This window comes from Montipora foliosa, chromosome 3 (genome assembly GCF_036669935.1).
Source record: "Montipora foliosa isolate CH-2021 chromosome 3, ASM3666993v2, whole genome shotgun sequence".
Lineage (NCBI taxonomy): Eukaryota > Metazoa > Cnidaria > Anthozoa > Scleractinia > Acroporidae > Montipora > Montipora foliosa.
Window position 1 is genome coordinate 71,144,842 of NC_090871.1, and position 17,500 is coordinate 71,162,341.

The window sequence follows — 17,500 nt, forward strand, 5'->3', positions numbered from 1 at the left end:
AGGGGCGTATAATGAGCTGCTTCAGCTTGCAGCAGCTAGACGTGCCAGGCTGGATGAGTCACACAAGTTGCAGACCTTCTATCGTGATGCTGAGGAAGAGGAGATGTGGGTTTCGGAAAAGACTCATTCTTTACAATCGACAGACTATGGACATGATTTGAATAGTGCCATGATTTTGTTGAAAAAACATGAGGTTTGTGTGAACTCTTAACTAATTTTGTTAATGCGATCTAAAAGGGAAATTGTCCACCTTTCATTGTCAACTCACAAATGCAGTTGTGCTTTCTCACACTTTGGGGTGCTATGCCAAGCTTAACCATGCAACCTGAGCTGTACGTATACAACCATAACCTGTTCCTTCCATTTTATTTTTACACAGACAAAATGTTAAATTCCATGCTTAAGCATGGTTGTTAGCCCATCAAACTTGAACAATGCCTGCACACTAGACATACAGTTGACCACACTCTCCCCCCCACACCCCCCCCCCCCCCCCCCCACCAATTTAACCAAAACAATTTCTGATTCATGCCTTAGTAAACAACATCGTCGCTCTTTGGAGGTTGGGTGCTCGAAACATCCTGGAGCTTCCACTATTGGCAGCCAGCTCCAAGATGGAGACTGCACCGATGACTGGCAAACCTGACAACCCAGCCATGAGCCCCCACGCCAAGCCGGAGGACCTCCGAGCCTAGAAGGCTCGGAGAGAGGGGCTCATGGCCCCCTAAGCAAGAGCCCCAAATCGCCCACATCCGACAGCACCCAACAACCAAAGAACTGCTCATGACCCTGCTAACAGCCTAGACCACTGCAATGTGCTAACCGGAAAAAGAAAACAAGGCAACGCAACCCTAAACAACGCAAGAATATAACGCCACACAATACAAAAAAAAAAAAAAAAAAAAAAAAAGGATATAACGCCACGCAATACAAAAAAAAAGAATATAACGCCACGTAATACAAAAAAAAAAAAGGAATATAACGCCACGCAATACAAAAAAAAAAGAAGAATATAACGCCACGCAATACAGCGCTAAAAATCAACGCTGAGAATACACTGCAATGCAACGCAACGCAAAACAACGCTGAGACTACAACGCCATGCAATGCAACGTAAACAACGCTGAGAATACAATGCAATGCAACGCTAAGACGCAAGGCCACCGCTAAACAACGTAAGATTATAACGCCACGCAATGCAACGCTAAAAAACGCTGAGAATACACCGCAATGCAACGCTAAGACGCAACGCAACCCTAAACAACGCTGAGAATACAACGTAATGCACTTCTAAGGTGGAACGCAACACTAAACAACAATGCACAGAAGTATGATGCTTGCATGCTCCTCGTAAACTAAGTAATTATATTAAACTACATAATTACATAAAAATGTACAAAACAAGTCCACGCAACATGCTAGCAAATGAAAAGAGAAAATAAACGCTAACGCCATGCCGATACATAAAATAAAACAAACTCCAATGCACATCACTTAATATACAACGGCCTAAGCCTCTTGATGATAGTAATAGTAGTATCAATAATATTACCAGACAACTGTACGTTGTATGTGTGGCCCAGCTAAATAACAGATGCTTGCGGTGCGTTAAACAACGCTAAACAACAATGCACAGAAGTATGACGCTTGCTCCTAGTAAACTAAGTAATATATTAAACTACATAATTACATAAAACTGTACAAAACAAGTCCACGCAACATGCTAGCAAATGAAAAGAGAAAATAAACGCTAACGCCATGCCGATACATAAAATAAAACAAACTTAACTCCAATGCACGTCACTTCATATACAACGGCCTAAGCCTCTAGATGATAGTAATAGTAGTATCAATAATATTACCAGACAAGTGTACATTGTACGTGTGGCCCAGCTAAATAACAGATGCTTATAGTAGAGTTCATGGCCCAAAGCAAAACTAGAAACAAACTACAACCAAGCATCATGATCAGAGAGCCTATGACGCGGCCATAACGCTAAAAGCCTGACAGAATACGAGCGAGACGCTAAAAGTGACGCTATGCCACCTAACAACTGAGCTAGCTAACTCTTAAGTTCAAATGCATGAAATGCCCTGTCCCATATGAAACTGTGCAAAGGATACGCTGTCCAAGATTGGTCGAAGACAAGCTTCCCGCCAGGTGATTCTTGTACGGGGATCCGGCGGAGATGGCCAAAGGTCACGCAGTGATGTACGACCGTAGCGCCCAAGCAAATTCCGCGTGGTCGTGAATGGCTTTATGCAATAAGAAGCGGGGCCCTGCATAAGATCTTGATGGTAGAAAACGCCTACTGAAGCTGCGTGAACTGATGTTGCCAAAAATAAAGCTACAAGAAACCAACATGGCGGCTATCCCAACTCGATCGCAAGCTCGCCCGAAGTTGCGTTTCCCCCAAAACAAACCCGTAACTGGACCCAAAAAGAATCCTGACTAACAGGAAAGCAGTTTTGAACACATCTATGGAATGACGACTGTATATATAGGAAACAAAAAACCGCTAAACGCTCCACACACAGTGCTTCTGCTTCCCGCCACACTGATAAATAAGCGATACAGCCCAAAGCACGAGGTATTCCACGCATGCGCAAGTATAGTAAAACCACTGACCAATAGGCTGCAGTCGCTCCTAGTTGTTTACTTGGTTAAACTTCGTTTAACCTCATTTAGCGGGGATAAAACATCTTTTGATTTATTTCTTAGGCTGTGGAGCGTGAGATGGCCAAACGTGGTACTCACACCCAGACAGTTGTGAAAAGTGGCCAAGATCTGCTGGATTCTGGACATTACTCATCAGACACCATTCAGTCAAGTATGGCAAGCATTCAGTCCAAGTGGGTCAATTTGCACGACGTTGCAGGTTATCGCAAGAGTAAGATCCAAGAAAATCACTTGTTGCAACAATTCATTGCTGACTACAATGATATCATGTCGTGGTTAGACATGATGGAGAGAATTGTTGCTAATGATGACCTTGGCTATGATGAGGCCAGCACAGATACATTGTTGAAAAAGCACAAGGTAAACCAACAATAATTTAAGCCATTTGTCCCTGAAGCGGCCACTATTGACAAGTAAAACCATCAGGTGTCAGACAGAGTAAAATCTTGTTTCACTTTAAGGGCTAAAAGGGTTCAAGTGGACCCACACTGAAGATTTCTACACTTATGTCTGAGATAGTTCGCTCATCTCACATCACTGGCATTCAACAATTACGAACCCACATGCCAATAACTTTGATTTAGGTTCACATTGCAACCAGGATGTAAATCTGGCATGATTTGATGCTACTCTTATTTGAAGAATAAGAACTGTAACTTACAAAGTTGAAAATCCAACTTTCTTGCTGGTATCTTCATCAAGCCGGGGTGATTTAATGTTGAAAAAAAGCATTCTTTTTTACTCAGGAATAAGCCTCTTTGTTGTGCCCTTAATGCACACTGTAGTGTGGAGTTGTAGCCTATTGATCTTTCTCTACTGGGGACACCTGTGAATCTGCCATCTGTGCAGTTGTCTCGCAAGAAGCTGTTGCTTTAGGTGTATATCACATGGAGTAAAGTGCTATTACTAATTATTATTGTTAGTTGTGAGTCAAGATATGTGGGTTTTTCAGATTGTGGAAGAAGACATTGAAAACTATGTATCAGTTATCAAAGGTCTACACAGCCAAGTGGATGAACTGGGTGAAGAGGACCAGACCTCACCGGAGGTGGTGGACAGATGTCAAAAGTAAGTCAAACCCAAACATTCTGGTTGAAGTTCACTTTCGCATGTCATAAAAAAATTAGGATAGTACACACACACACTCTCATTGGTCAATAGCTGTGTTTAGTTGAGAGTATGTAATACGGCTGTGACATCACACGACTTTTGATTGGTTTTGTGTTGTCAGTTGGCGTTTTGATTGGCTGGTAGGAAAATAATATGAATGCGAGTGAAGAAAATCTGTTTCAATCAAGAAGTAAAAAAACAAGTATTTTCCTTCATTTGTTGAATTAGATAAAGGTCATTTTTCTGTGGTTTCCTGGAAGAATTCGAGGCAGTCTAACTGTCTCAAATTCTATGTAAACACAGAAAAAGTCCTCTATTGCTTAAATGTTCATAAAAATAATTATTATTGTTTTTTGCAGTGTGGATAACCGTTACGACAACTTGATGCAACAAGCAGCCCAGCGTCGTCACAAACTTCAGGATTCTCTGTCACTCCATCGGCTCAACAGGGATACATACATTGTGGACAGCTGGATTAATGAGAAGGTTGGTACAGCAACTTCTGTCTCTGTCGGCCGGTAGTTAGCACTTCACAAATTACACTCTAATCGGTTAAGTTGATGATGTAGTTTGAGTCTCTGCTGGGTTTTTCATGAAGGGTTTGTGAGAACATTAGTATTTGAAAAGTACATGTGGACAGAGGCAAAAAGTATGTGGTGATTTTGCCAGCAGCCAGCTTTTTTGGCAATAATCTCCTGCCCCGAGAATTAGTGTATAGCACAATTTTTGGAGACCTTCACATTGAAACAGTTTACATTAAAAGAAACCCAAAGTGGACAAGGTTTTGTTAAGGTAAAATGAGACCAAACAGGGACAAATTTGTAATTTGAACTACCTGTCATCTACTAAATGTCTGTTGTGATATTTTATTGTTTAGGAGGATAGACTTGAGGCAGCCTTGACAGTTGAAAAGAGCATGGATTTGGAAGAATGCCAGATCATTGAGCAGAGATTTGAGGGTTTCCAACAGGTTTGTGAGCTATTAATGACCATTATTTGCCATTATAAGCTGTTTCTACATTGACTAGGGTATCTTTGCTGCAATATTATCAACTGGTCTTGAGTCTTCAGGCAATGTGATGGCATACATGAATACTGTCCACTTTTTCTCATCATGGGTATTAAAGGTAGGGTAAGGTCTGCTTACAAGCCAAGTGGCCCGTCAGCCTGGAGCTTATCCCAGTTTCTGTAGTATTAAGTTGTTAGGAGTATTTCTACTCCCCCCTGGATGGGCTGTTAGTCCATCGCAGGGTTACCCCCAGCATTAAATTTGCCAGTACCCATTTGTACACCTGGGTGGAGAGAGGTACCTTGAGAGTGAAGTGTCTTGCTCAAGAACACAACACAATGTCCCCGAGTAGGTCCCGAACCCGAACCAGTCGCCTTCCGGAGTCAAGCACACTAACCATGAGGCCACCGCACCTCCCACAAACTCAGTGCTCACTTGTAACTAACATGGATTCTTCAACATTTTTTCCAGGAATTGAACGCTAACGAGAAACGTGTTGGAGTTGTGAATGATCTTGGTGGACAACTTGTGGACAAAGGCCACATTCACTCTGATGAAATTAAAGACACTATTGATGGGCTCAACATAAAGTGAGTTTTTTGAGTATTTGTGACCCTTTTTGGGAAAACCGGGCTTAAGAAAATTGCATTGAACTGTTTTTCACAGCAACGCATTTGGAAACGTTGAAATGCATTCAAGAACATTCTCAATGCATTTTTAAACCTGGTAATGTTCCCCAACGGAAACAGAAAACGTTCAGCACCATTGAAAAATCATTTCAAAACATTCAGAAAACATTTATAAATGTTGATAATACATTTCTCCAAAGCATCATTATTTTTCGCTGCATTAGGAGACATCCACGAAACATTTTAACAGTGTCAGTTTCTGATTGTCACAAATAGAATTCAGCGGTGTCCTTCTACAACTTTGTACAGCCGCTTCACAAAAATAACATTTGCAGAGAAAAGTGTCTCAGGATTAGATCCAAGAAATCGAAACCTGTTCGGATTTTCAGGTAGTAATTTGTTCCATTTTGCACGGCAAAAGAGGGCGAAGAATTTGATTTGAAGATACGAGGTCGAAAGTGTTACTCTATGCTTTTCCATGACAGCCTTGTGTTTGTATCATACCTTTGTTTGAAAGTTCCCCAAAAGTGAAATGATAAAAGATATGTGATACAAGTCTCCAATTGACATATGAATTTCCAGCTTAGACACTATAATACTTTCCTTATTCCTGAGTTAAGTGGATGCCGGCTTCTATGCTGTGCAATTTGACGGCCCATTTGCTATTCTCTGTTCAGTCCCCAAATTAGCGCTGACAAACAAACACCTGCAATTGCTATAAACTATTATTTGCCATTGTGAATAACCTTAAATAATTTTCTAAAATTCGAACAAACCGATAGATGAATAGTCAATGGAGTGCTTCCTACATGACAGGAATATATCTCTCGCTAAATGAGGTCAGAAGAAAAAAACTCTGACCTTGAAATTTACACACTGATTAAAATGCAAATTGTTGTCCTCCAGTCCCAAGTAATAAAATGGGTCACTTGTTTAATACCAAGATACCAAGAGATACCAAGTATTTACAAGGATCTTGACAAACTGCGAGCCAGCGTGCCTCGCCAGCTAAACATCCATGTTCTCCTCAAATTTTTGGAAAGATGGTTAAAATACTATGCCTAACTAATGCCTTGTTTGGCCAAGTTCATGCATGGAATGCAACAGCATTTTTGTAGAATATAAATTTGAGTCACCAAGATAAGACAAGTCTTTGCCAACAAGGACTGAGTTTGTTTAGTGGAAACTTTTTTTGGATTTTTAATGAAAGCAAAATAAGATGAGGTTAAACGAAGTTTAACAAAGTAAACAACTAGGAGCGACTGCAGCGTATTGGTCAGTGGTTGTAGTATACTGGCGCATGCGTAGAATACCTCGTGCTTTGGGCGACAGAGCTGAAAAATGACTGCGCAAGTCACTGATCCGCGGCACGAAACGCAGGCTCAAGGGCGCGCTCATTCAAAAAGACTATATGTTCGCCGGAAAATGACAGCCGTTGATTAAATCAAAAAAATAAGATCGCTGTTTGAAAGATAAGGATTTTGTCACATTTTTTGACGAGTTTTGATGTTTTTCCAAAAATTGAAGGGGTGTACAAATTGTGGAAAAATTGTTTTCGCGTGGTAAATGCACCTTTCGTGTGACTATACGGTGAATGGAGGTAACGAGCGCTGCAATGCTTACTTTTTTGACAGTGTTGGCTTTTGTCGCAAGTTTCTCGAACGGTTTTTGCAAGTTCTTGGTTTTCTGGGAGGACCAGAAATTCCCTTAAACCCTGTTTTGGCGATGTTCGGCCGGTGGAATTGGTGAGAGCTTCGAACTTATCGGTGGAGACTAGTTCGTCGAGTGGTTGCGATACAGGACAATGCCTCTTTGTCTGTGTCGGTAAAGAGACATTGGAAAACCTTATGACGTTCCAGATACTCTCTATAATACTCTGAACAATAAAGGAAGACAACTGGTGAATTATAGACCGGGTGGTGAATGGTGACACGCTTACAAAAGATATTTTGGCAAGCATGTTCAAAGCGATATTAAAATGGAGTATGCAAAGGTGCAAGAACTCAGGCAAATTGAGCTCCACGTTTCTCCAAATTTTAATACGAATTTATAATTATCATGAAAGCAAAATACATCTTTCGCTCTTTACACAGCATTTTTTGTTAAATTTATAGAAGAGCGATGAAAGCCAGCCAACAGAAACTGAGATAAATCGGTGAAAAAGATTATACACTGTATGATACACAGAGAGAAGGCAAAAAAGTGCTTCATCCTGGAAAAGCCCACTTACTGACATTAAACAGCTCAGAGAAAATTAATTTGCCCCTTGATTTGCTTGCCTTTTAAAATAAAAATTCATCAGATCCTAACCTGATCAAGAGACGTCATTAATGTTATTTTTCTTTCAGAAAGTAAATCCTTTTTTCCATATTTAACAATTGACAAGAAACTACAAAAATTTTACAAGGATCAGTTCAGACAACACAGTGCATATTGCAAAACTGATCTAAACTTGAGACATTTCACACATGCATGCTACATTGTACTTGATGGGATTGAACAAAATCTTTAGAGCATAGACAACTAGGAAACATCCCCGAAAGGGGCATTCCACAAAATTAATATTTTCAGCTGTATAGCAAGAAGTTCACTCTAGCATTATCTGCCGACTGGCGTAGGTGGTATTATCCTAAAAAGATGATTGTATATTAAGTAGATGGAATCCAGTCATCAGTATAATACACATATGCAAGGGCTATTCCATGTGGGTCCCAATGCTCAAGAAGATGTTTGTTTTTAATTTTAATTTTTTCTCTGACAACTTGTCATTGAATGTGATTGAAGGTGTTCTGGGTTTCGACATCACTACATGTATCTGAAGCATTACTGGGTTGGCAACTCATCAGATCAAAAGCATTCACAAAGTTTGCGTGCAGGTGCAAACAACATGCATTTGTGATGTTTTTGCTTGAATATGTTGTCCCCATTTTTTTTATAAGTACAACATTTAAAAAAGTGGCATCTTAAAGCTCTGATGGTCCAAAAAGTTCATAACTGAAAAAAGGTTAAGGACTGGTATTCAGTTCTAAGAAGAAACTGAAAAGTTTGACAATGTGAAGAGTACTAAAGAAACTGCTTAAAACTCAACAGCATTGTCTGGATTTCTCAGTGACTTTATCCAGTCTTTTGTTCCACACTACCAACATGAACAAAGTGAACTCAATAAGATTATTGTGGTTTATTGCTGAGAAAAAAAGGCTGAATTTCTTCTCGCTCCTTTTAGAGCTAATATTTCACAAAACTGCCGCAAATAATACCAGGTGGATCCATCTCCCTAAGGACAAAAAACGAAAATGAATGTTATTGTCCATGAGATGCATATTACAATGCTATAATCTACAATATCATAATGATATTATTTTCCTAGACACAGGAAACTGCACATATCAGTTTTTATGGGGGCTGTGAAAATTAGTACAAAAAGTCATTCTTATTACACAACCACGACAAAGAAAACATGATGAGCTAACCATATAAACATACTATAAACCACACATAAACCAATGACCCTTAAAGTGCCCCTGTGACCAAAAAATCAATTCATATTTTTCTTTGGATTTCAAAACTATGTTAACAAAACACTAAGTGACCCACGTTTTAAGCCTTGATTTCAAAAAGACACCTCTTTATTTTCACTGTAATTTTCCTATTTAATGGTCCGCCATTACTAACATTATGTTCTTGAGAGAACTGGATCGAGGAGAAAATGACGTCAAAAGCTCACTAGTTTAAGAATGCAATACGTGTGTACGCCGCAGAATTAATATGCAGCACGGGGGTTTTGGGCTTTCAGACTTTCAAACTCACGCTTTGCATATATAATAAGCTGCGTTCACACGCTGAAATTTTAAGCTAGTGAGCCTCTGACGTCACTTTTCCCTGGATCCAACCCTCTGAGGTCCAATCGGTCAGTTTTGAACGTGAGTAATGGCGGACCGTGAAATCCAAAACTTACACTCAAAGTAAACGGCCTTTGGATAAAAATCAAAGCTCAAAATTTTGCCAGTCAGGTGTTAAGCAAACACAGTTTCAAAATCTGAAGGAAAAAAGGAAGTGGTTTTTTTGATCACAGGGGCACTTTAACTGTTTGCCTTAACACATGTTCTTAAATTTTTTGAGTCTAACCATAATTTTGCCTTGGACGTTGGGTTGAACATAGATTTGCAAATAATGGCCAGTCAAGGGGGAAAGAAAAATACCATCTTCCAAGTTTTGACATAGATGTTGACACCAAGTGTGTTGCATTATTGCAATGATGATAGATCATTATTATTTGGCGATTGTGGAAGCTAGACTACAATTAAGTCACTCAGGTGCCACTTTGAAGCAGTATTTCCCTGTCAATAATCCTAGGATTAACAGGAAGCAGGGCCTGGACTTTGCACTTTTATTTAACAAATTGTTCTTTTCCTAATATATCGATGTTCCATTAATTAACAGGCCAACAGTCTCCCGAACATGGGTGTATCAGTTGATTGCACAGGGTATTTTGGTGGGCAAATATTTATGATTCTGTAATCAAGCCTCACTATGGCAATAAATTAAACAATGTTATTGATCACACTACTGTGCAACTAGAACTTCTTCTGAGCGTAATCTCAGAGGCCAGTCTTGCAACCAATTTACCTTTTCATTGAAGAAATGCCCTGAGACAGGGACAAAGAACTTCAATATTTTCTATGTAGTTCTGGCCAGTACTTGTGTTCATTCCAACTTCACAAGTTGGCAAGGTGTTTTCTTTTAGACAGCTGCCTTTATGGGGGCAGTCAGGAGGTTAAGTGGCTATTGCAGAGTGGCAGCACTCTAAATGAACTGCTGCCTGGGTTCAAGGAGAAGGTTGACAACTTTCAAATAATGCTCTTTGAACATGTTACGTTTAATCTTAACGCATTGTAAATACATGTATGATTGATTGTAAAGGTGATAAATTTCAGAAAACCCTGCCCAAATTATCTTGTTGATGAAAACTGTAGAGATTACATGGGCAATACCCTATTGTGCAAACTGAACCAAACGTTGTGAACACTTCATGCTTCAAAAACAAATATGGAACACTCACCGTAGCCTCCGTTAGTTTCTGCAGCGCATATTCCCAGACAATTTAACTGGGTTTGGATCTCATAGCCCAAAAATTCCACACAAATATGTTACACAGATCTGATGTGTCTCCTTAAATTAAATCACCATGATCTCACTTCCAAAATTCACACCGTCAAGAGTTATAAAGTGACACAGGCAGAAGACGAGATCAAACGATCGAAATGGACACTCCGCGTCTCATGCACGATTTGTGCTCCCTATCTGGCGCATGCGCAGTCGTTTTTCAGCTCTGTCGCTTTGGGCTGTATCGCTTATTTATCAGTGTGGCGGGAAGTAGGAGCATTGTGTAGAGCGTTTAGCGGTTTTCTTTTTGTTTCCTATATACAGTCTTCATTCCGTAGATGTGTTCAAAACTGCTTTCCTTTCAGTCAGGATTCTTTTTGGGTCCAGTTACGGGTTTGTTTTGGGGGAAACGCAACTTCGGGCGAACTTGCGATCGAGTTGGGATAGCCGCCATGTTGGATTCTTGTAGCTTTATTTTTGGGCAACGTCAGTTCACGCAGCTTCAGTAAGCGTTTTCTACCATCGAGATCTTATGCAGGGCCCCGCTTCTTATTGCATAAAGCCCTTCACGACCACGCGGAATTTGCTTGGGCGCTGCGGTCGTACATCACGGCGTGACCTTTGGCTATCTCCGGTCCCCGTACAAGAATCACCTGGCGGGAAGCTTGTCTTCGACCGACCTTGGACAGCGTATCCTTTGCACAGTTTCATATGGGACAGGGCATTTCATGCATTTGGACTTCAGAGCTAACTATCTCAGTTGTTAGGTGGCGTAGCGTCAATTTTAGCGTCTCGCTCGTATTCTGTCAGGCTTTTAGCGTTATGGCCGCGTCATAGGCTCTCTGATGCTTGGTTGTAGTTTGTTTCTAGTTTTGCTTTGGGCCATGTACTCTACTATAAGCATCTGTTATTTAGCTGGGCCTCACGTACAACGTACACTTGTCTGGTAATATTATTGATACTACTATTACTATTATCTAGAGGCTTAGGCCGTTGGTATATTAAGTGACGTGCCTTGGAGTTTGCTTTATTTATGTATCGGCGTGGCGTTAGCGTGTATTTTTCTCTGTTCATTTGCTAGCATGTTGCGTGGACTTGTTTTGTACAGTTTTATGTAATTTATGTAGTTTAATATAATTACTTAGTTTACGAGGAGCAAGCGTTGTAGTTCTGTGCATTGATGTTTTGCGTTGCGTTCCACCTTAGAGTTGCATTGCGTTGGTATTTTCAGCGTTGTTTAGCGTTGCATTGCGTGGCGTTGTATTCTTAGCATTGCGTTGTATTCTCAGCGTGGTTTAGCGTGGGGATAGCCCTTCTTATATGAATAGTTTATTACAAGAAATACCGATGTACATAGTAGGGAAAGCAGACTTGGGGATTTAATTTAGTTTGTCCATGTTTTACGAGGGAAACAGAGGGAGGGCGTTCTTTTTCAGTATCTAGTACTAGATTTTGGAATTCCCATCCCAGAGATATAATTTTTCTATACTTATTTGTATATTATTACATACCTTTTTGACTGTTTTAGATATATTTATATTTAATTGTAGGAGGGCCACTAGGTTATCAGCCTTAGCTGTTAGGTGCTCACCCTCGTGAGGTGGCGTTGGTTGTTGTTATTGCGTGGTGTTGTATTCCTTTTTTTTTGTATCGCGGGGTGTTATACTCCTTTTTTTTTTTTGTATTGCCTTGTTTTTTTTTTTTTTTTTTTTTGTTTTTTTTTGTGATTGTGGGAGCCCCACAAGTTTATCAGTCTTAGCTGTTAGGTGCTCACCCTCGTGAGGTGGCGTTGGTTGTTGTTATTGCGTGGTGTTGTATTCCTTTTTTTTTGTGTATTGCGGGGTGTTATACTCCCTTTTTTTTTTTGTATTTCCTTGTTTTTTTTTGTGATTGTGGGAGCCCCACAAGTTTATCAGCCTTAGCTGTTAGGTGCTCACCCTCGTATAATAAAGGTGGTTGTTGTTATTGTGTGGCGTGGTATTCTTACGTTGTTTAGGGTTGCATTGGGTCTTCGCGTTGCGTCGCTTTGTAGTCTCAGCGTTGTTTCGCGTTGCATTGCATAGCGTTGTATTCTTAGCGTTGTTATCATTGCATGGCGTCTTAGCGTTGCATTGCGTTGTATTCTCAGCGTTGTTAGCGTTGCGCTGTATTCTTAGCATTCTTGTCTAGTGTGTGTTGTTTCCCCAGTCCACTTCTGCCCCATTACACCCCTATCTGCAGGGTGAGCAGTCAGGAGCTCCAGTTGCTAGGCGGTCTTTTTTAACGGTCAGTGGTCTACACATCTCGCAGGCGCCATGGTGGTATGTCACTCTGTGGTTAGCGGAGCGGTTAGTTGCTGGTTGTTTGGGATTGCATTCCCCCTCCCTCCCCCTGTCTTTATATTTATATATATATACATATATATACATATATATATGTAGCTTGGCAGTTGGGGTTTGGTGTAGTCTTGCAGGGTTGCAGTCTTGTCAGTGCATTTACATCCCAGTTGTTAGGGGTTGGGTTGCTGGCCTACGGCACGTTAGTTGTGGGCACCTGATCTCCACTTGCGTCAACTGTTGTTAAACGGGGTTAACAACAAGAGCGCTTGTGTTCCCTTGAGGGTCTTAAGGGACTTGTTATGCACACGTCTATGCGTCCTCGTCGGCATTCCTTCAGGCTAGTGGTGTTTCATGAAGCACTGGTGCCAGTGCATCCGTCAGGGGTCTGCTTTCCCTTGCATTTTGCTATGTTCATTCCTGTAGCTGTGCCAGTGCTGTCGGCGGTCTTCTGTTATCCCCAGGTGCATGGGTGCTTCCTGTTTGTTGTAGTGTCTGTTCCCTGGAGGGTGGACATGCCCGTGTCTACTTTCCTCCATGCCAGCAGGGTTTCTGCTAGGCGCTTGTGCTAGTGCATCAGTCAGGGGTCTGCTTTCCTGTGCATTTTCCTGTGTTTGTTTGTGCCCTGCACCTGTGCATGCTGTCTGCTCACATTGGTAGACCTGTGCGGTTGGGGGGGGGTCTTCTGTTGTCCAACTGTACGTGGATCCCTCATGTATGTTGTGGTGTTTGTGTTCCCTGGAGGGTCCGCAGAACTTTCTGCACACACGCCAGACCATACATTTTATGTCTCCTTTCCTTCCAGCCAGCAGGGTTTCGCTAGGCCCTTGAGCCAGTGCCTCAGTCCGGGGTCTTTGTATTTTCTTCTATGTTTGTTTGTGCACCGGTGCCTGTGCATGCTTTTAGCTCACTTTGGTAGACCTGTGCAGTCTGGGGTCTTCTTTTGTCCACCTGCACGTGGATCCCCCGTGTTTGTTGTACATTTGTGTTTCCCGTAGAGTCTGTGCAATTTTTATGCACACGTGCCAGTGTATCCACTGATGTCAGCATTCCTTATGTCCGCAGTGTTTTGTGCGCACGTGCGCTGGTGCATTCATCAGGGGTCTGGGTTCCCTTGCATTCTGCCGTGTTCGTTCGTACTGCTGAGCCAGTGCATGCTTACAGCCCGCATTCATAGGCCTGGGCAGTTGGTGGTCTTTCGATGTCCCCATGGGTGTGGATCCCCTTTTTCGTGTAGCTTGTTTGTCTCCCGTAGGGTCTGCAGACTTGTTATGTACACGCACCAGTTCAGATGCATGTCTACTTTCCTTCCTTGCTAGCAGTGTCTTGCGAGGCAATGGCACCTGTGCATCAGTGTAGGTCTGCCTTCCCATGCTTTTTGCTGTGTTCTGTCGTGCACCTGCGCCAGTGCATGCCTTGAGCTTATGTTGGTTACCTGTGCAGTCGGCAGTCTTTTGGGATCTACCTGCATGAGGATCCCTCGTGTGCGTTGTAGCGTTGTACGAATTGTGATGCACACATGCCATACGCCTATATAAGTGTTCCTGCATGCCAGCAGTGTTTTATGAGGCGTCGGTCAGGAGTCTGCATTCCTTTGCATTTCACTGTGTTCGTTCATGTAGCTGCACCTGTGCATGCCTTTCAGCTAGCATTGGTTAACCTGTGCTTTCCGCGGTCTGCTGTTGTCCACATGTGCATGGATCCCTCGGGTCTGGTTGTAGTTTCTGGGTTGTCCTGGCAGTACGGTTAGCACATTGCAGTGGTCTAGGCTGTTAGCGTGGTCATGAGCAGTTCTTTGGTTGTTGGGTGCCGTCGGATGTGGGCGATTTGGGGCTCTTGCTTAGGGGCCATGAGCCCCTCTCTCCGAGCCATCTAGGCTCGGAGGTCCTCCGGCTGGGCGTGGGGGCTCATGGCTGGGTTGTCAGGTTTTGCCAGCCATCGGTGCAGTCTCCATCTTGGAGCTGGCTGCCAATAGTGGAAGCTCCAGGATGTTTCGAGCACCCAACCTCCAAAGAGCGACGATGTTGTTTACATCAGTTCATTTTATTATTGCTTGATGTGCTAATGTTGAGCTAAAGTTGTGTTTACATTGTTACTGCGGATTGAGTATTTCATTCACATTGGTCACTCTCTTCAGATGGGCCAATCTTCGAAATGCTGCAGATGTCAAGAAAGCCAAATTGGATAAAGCACTTAGGCTGCAGCATTTTCATGCTGATATTCATGAGACGAAGGTAAACAATATGGCTTGCATTGCTTTTTTTCTGTTATATTTACAAATGGAACTTTTTGCTTTTTCTGGAGTTCTTCAACGAGATAGTTTCCTTTTTGGGGCTTCTCTGTGACTGCTATAGTGCTTTCATTGACACTGCAGTGATATCTCGGTTTTGAGTTAATATTGTTTTCGTATTTCACCCAGATATCAACAAATACAGAGCAAGTAAATTTATTTTAGGTGTTCCGTAGTTCTGATCAGTGAGTACCTGCAGCAGATGAAAAGCAACGGCTACTTCTCTCAGAGAAGTTGGCCAATTTTTCCCTAAATTGAAGTAATTAAAGACAGATCAAACAAACCACCAACTTGGTGCCAACTCCAATGGCCTTTTGACCAATCAGAACACATCTTGGTAATCACCTGACCAATTTTACTAAAGCTAGATTCTGATCATATTTATCATAGAAGATTTATCAACTTTCTGTTGAACATTTTACAGCTGTGGATAATAGAGAAATCGAGCCTTCTGCTTAGCGTTGAAGAGGTCACAAACGATCCTACAGCGACGACTGGACAGCATCCAGAGAGACTTGGGTCCTTTAGAAGATAAGGTGTGCTACTTCGTCACTTTTTTAGTGTTCCAATAAGTGCTACTACAACCAAAAAACAATTCTTTTTTTTCCTTTGGATTTCAAAACTGTTAACTGAACACTAAGTGACCCAAGTTTTAAGTTCTGATTTTAGACAGACACCTGTTAATTTTACCTGGAATTTTCTTATTTATTGGTCCACCATTACTAACTTAAAAATCTTGATAGAGCTGGGTCGAGGAGAAAATGACGTGAAAGGCTCACTAGTTTAAGAATGCAATGCGTGTGTATGCAGCTGAATTAATATGCAGCACAGGAGTTTCAGGCTTACAGACTTTTAAACCCGTGTTTTGCATATATAATAAATTGCATTTACACGCTGAAATTTTAAGCTAGTGAGTAAATGATGTCATTTTCCCAAGATCCAACCCTCTGAAGTCCAATCGGTCAGTTTTGAACATGAGTAATGGCGTACCGTGAAATCCAAAACTTACACTCAAAATAAACAGCCTTTGGATAAAACTAAAAGCTCAAAATTTTGCCAGTTAGGTGTTGAGTGAACATGCTTTCGAAATCTGAAGAAAAAAAAGAAATGATTTTTTGATCATAGTAGCACTTTAACGTATGTCAATCTTTTCATTTTACTGGGACTGTTGATTCTCATCTATGACTTCTGTTTATATTGCAACTTTGAGTGTAGTTTGAATGACCATTGTTTTTTCGTCAACTTATGTTTGAATCTTATTGACCCATTTACACCTCAAACGCCGTAGGATTCCCCCATTGAAAAGTAAAATCATCTAGCGTAAGACAGTAAAATCTATTTAAGTGTCACTCTTATGGGACAATGGGTTAAATGTCATTGTACTTCCAGGTTACAAAGTTGGAAAGTGATCCCAATCAACTTTGCTCTGAGTATCAAGGGGTAAGAGTGATGCAAATTAATTCTACTAGAGCGGTTTTCAATTGAGTGTCGAAAATTAATTAGCGAATCGCATTGGTTTTGCGTTACTTCACTCAGTGATTGGTTCAAAGTTCTCGTGCCATTTTGTCAACCAATCAGACGTGAAACCAAAACCAATTGTGGCTCGCGCGTGCACATTTTCCTGTGCTTTGTGTAGGCTACGTGTAATTATTTTGAGTTTTGATTGGTTTACCGGATTGTCTCTGTCCTTTTTGATCGACCAAAGTAGATACTTTGGTTTTGGTTTTACGACACTCGATTGAAACTCACTCTCAGAAATAACTGAATTAATTCTTCCTGTTTTTTCTTTTCACTTTAGACTTGGAACCAAGCTCTCATTATCTTAATTTTAAAGCATTTTGCATTTCGACTTCATGTCCCTGGATTTTCTTTTCCCTAATTCCCCAATAGGAACCTGAAGAGCCTATTATCCGGGATAAGATGGATGTTGTCAGCCACACATGGGTTGTCCTTAAAGACAATGTGAGTAGAACTTCCTTTCCACTTATTGTAAAAAACACATTGCTGTCAGAGAGTTGTGAAGGGTGTATAGATGAATTGTGACCCTCCACGGGAAAACAGTGAATAAGGCGAACGCACACGCACGGCACGTTAGCACGTTGAAACAAAAGGAGCGTGACTCAACACGTTAGCTGCGTGTTAGTAGCCTACCTTATTACTCTGGCCGCAGGCACGGCGGCCAGAGTTGAGTTTTCGGCCAGTTTTTTCACGTTTCCACCACAAATCGGCAAAGCCTGCTGACCAAAAGAATCGTCGGCTCTAAGAAGGTGATGTTTATCGATAAATACGGGAAGGGCTGAAAATTGCAGTGGATAATTTATGGACAGAGAAAGCACTGTTCGGAGTGAATGCACGCTAAAAAGT

At 41.5% G+C, this 17,500-nt stretch overlaps 1 long non-coding RNA gene and 1 pseudogene across 1 annotated transcript; one reads left to right on the forward strand and one right to left on the reverse strand.

Moving 5' to 3' along the window:
• Window positions 1–17,500, forward strand: part of LOC137998150 (spectrin beta chain, non-erythrocytic 1-like) — a 57,712-nt pseudogene that overhangs the window by 26,804 nt on the left and 13,408 nt on the right.
• Window positions 8,588–14,959, reverse strand: LOC137998152 (uncharacterized). Its single transcript, XR_011122719.1, has 2 exons — window positions 10,488–14,959; window positions 8,588–8,702 (listed from the first exon to the last, which is right to left on the reverse strand). It is a non-coding gene; the product is annotated as an uncharacterized lncRNA (long non-coding RNA).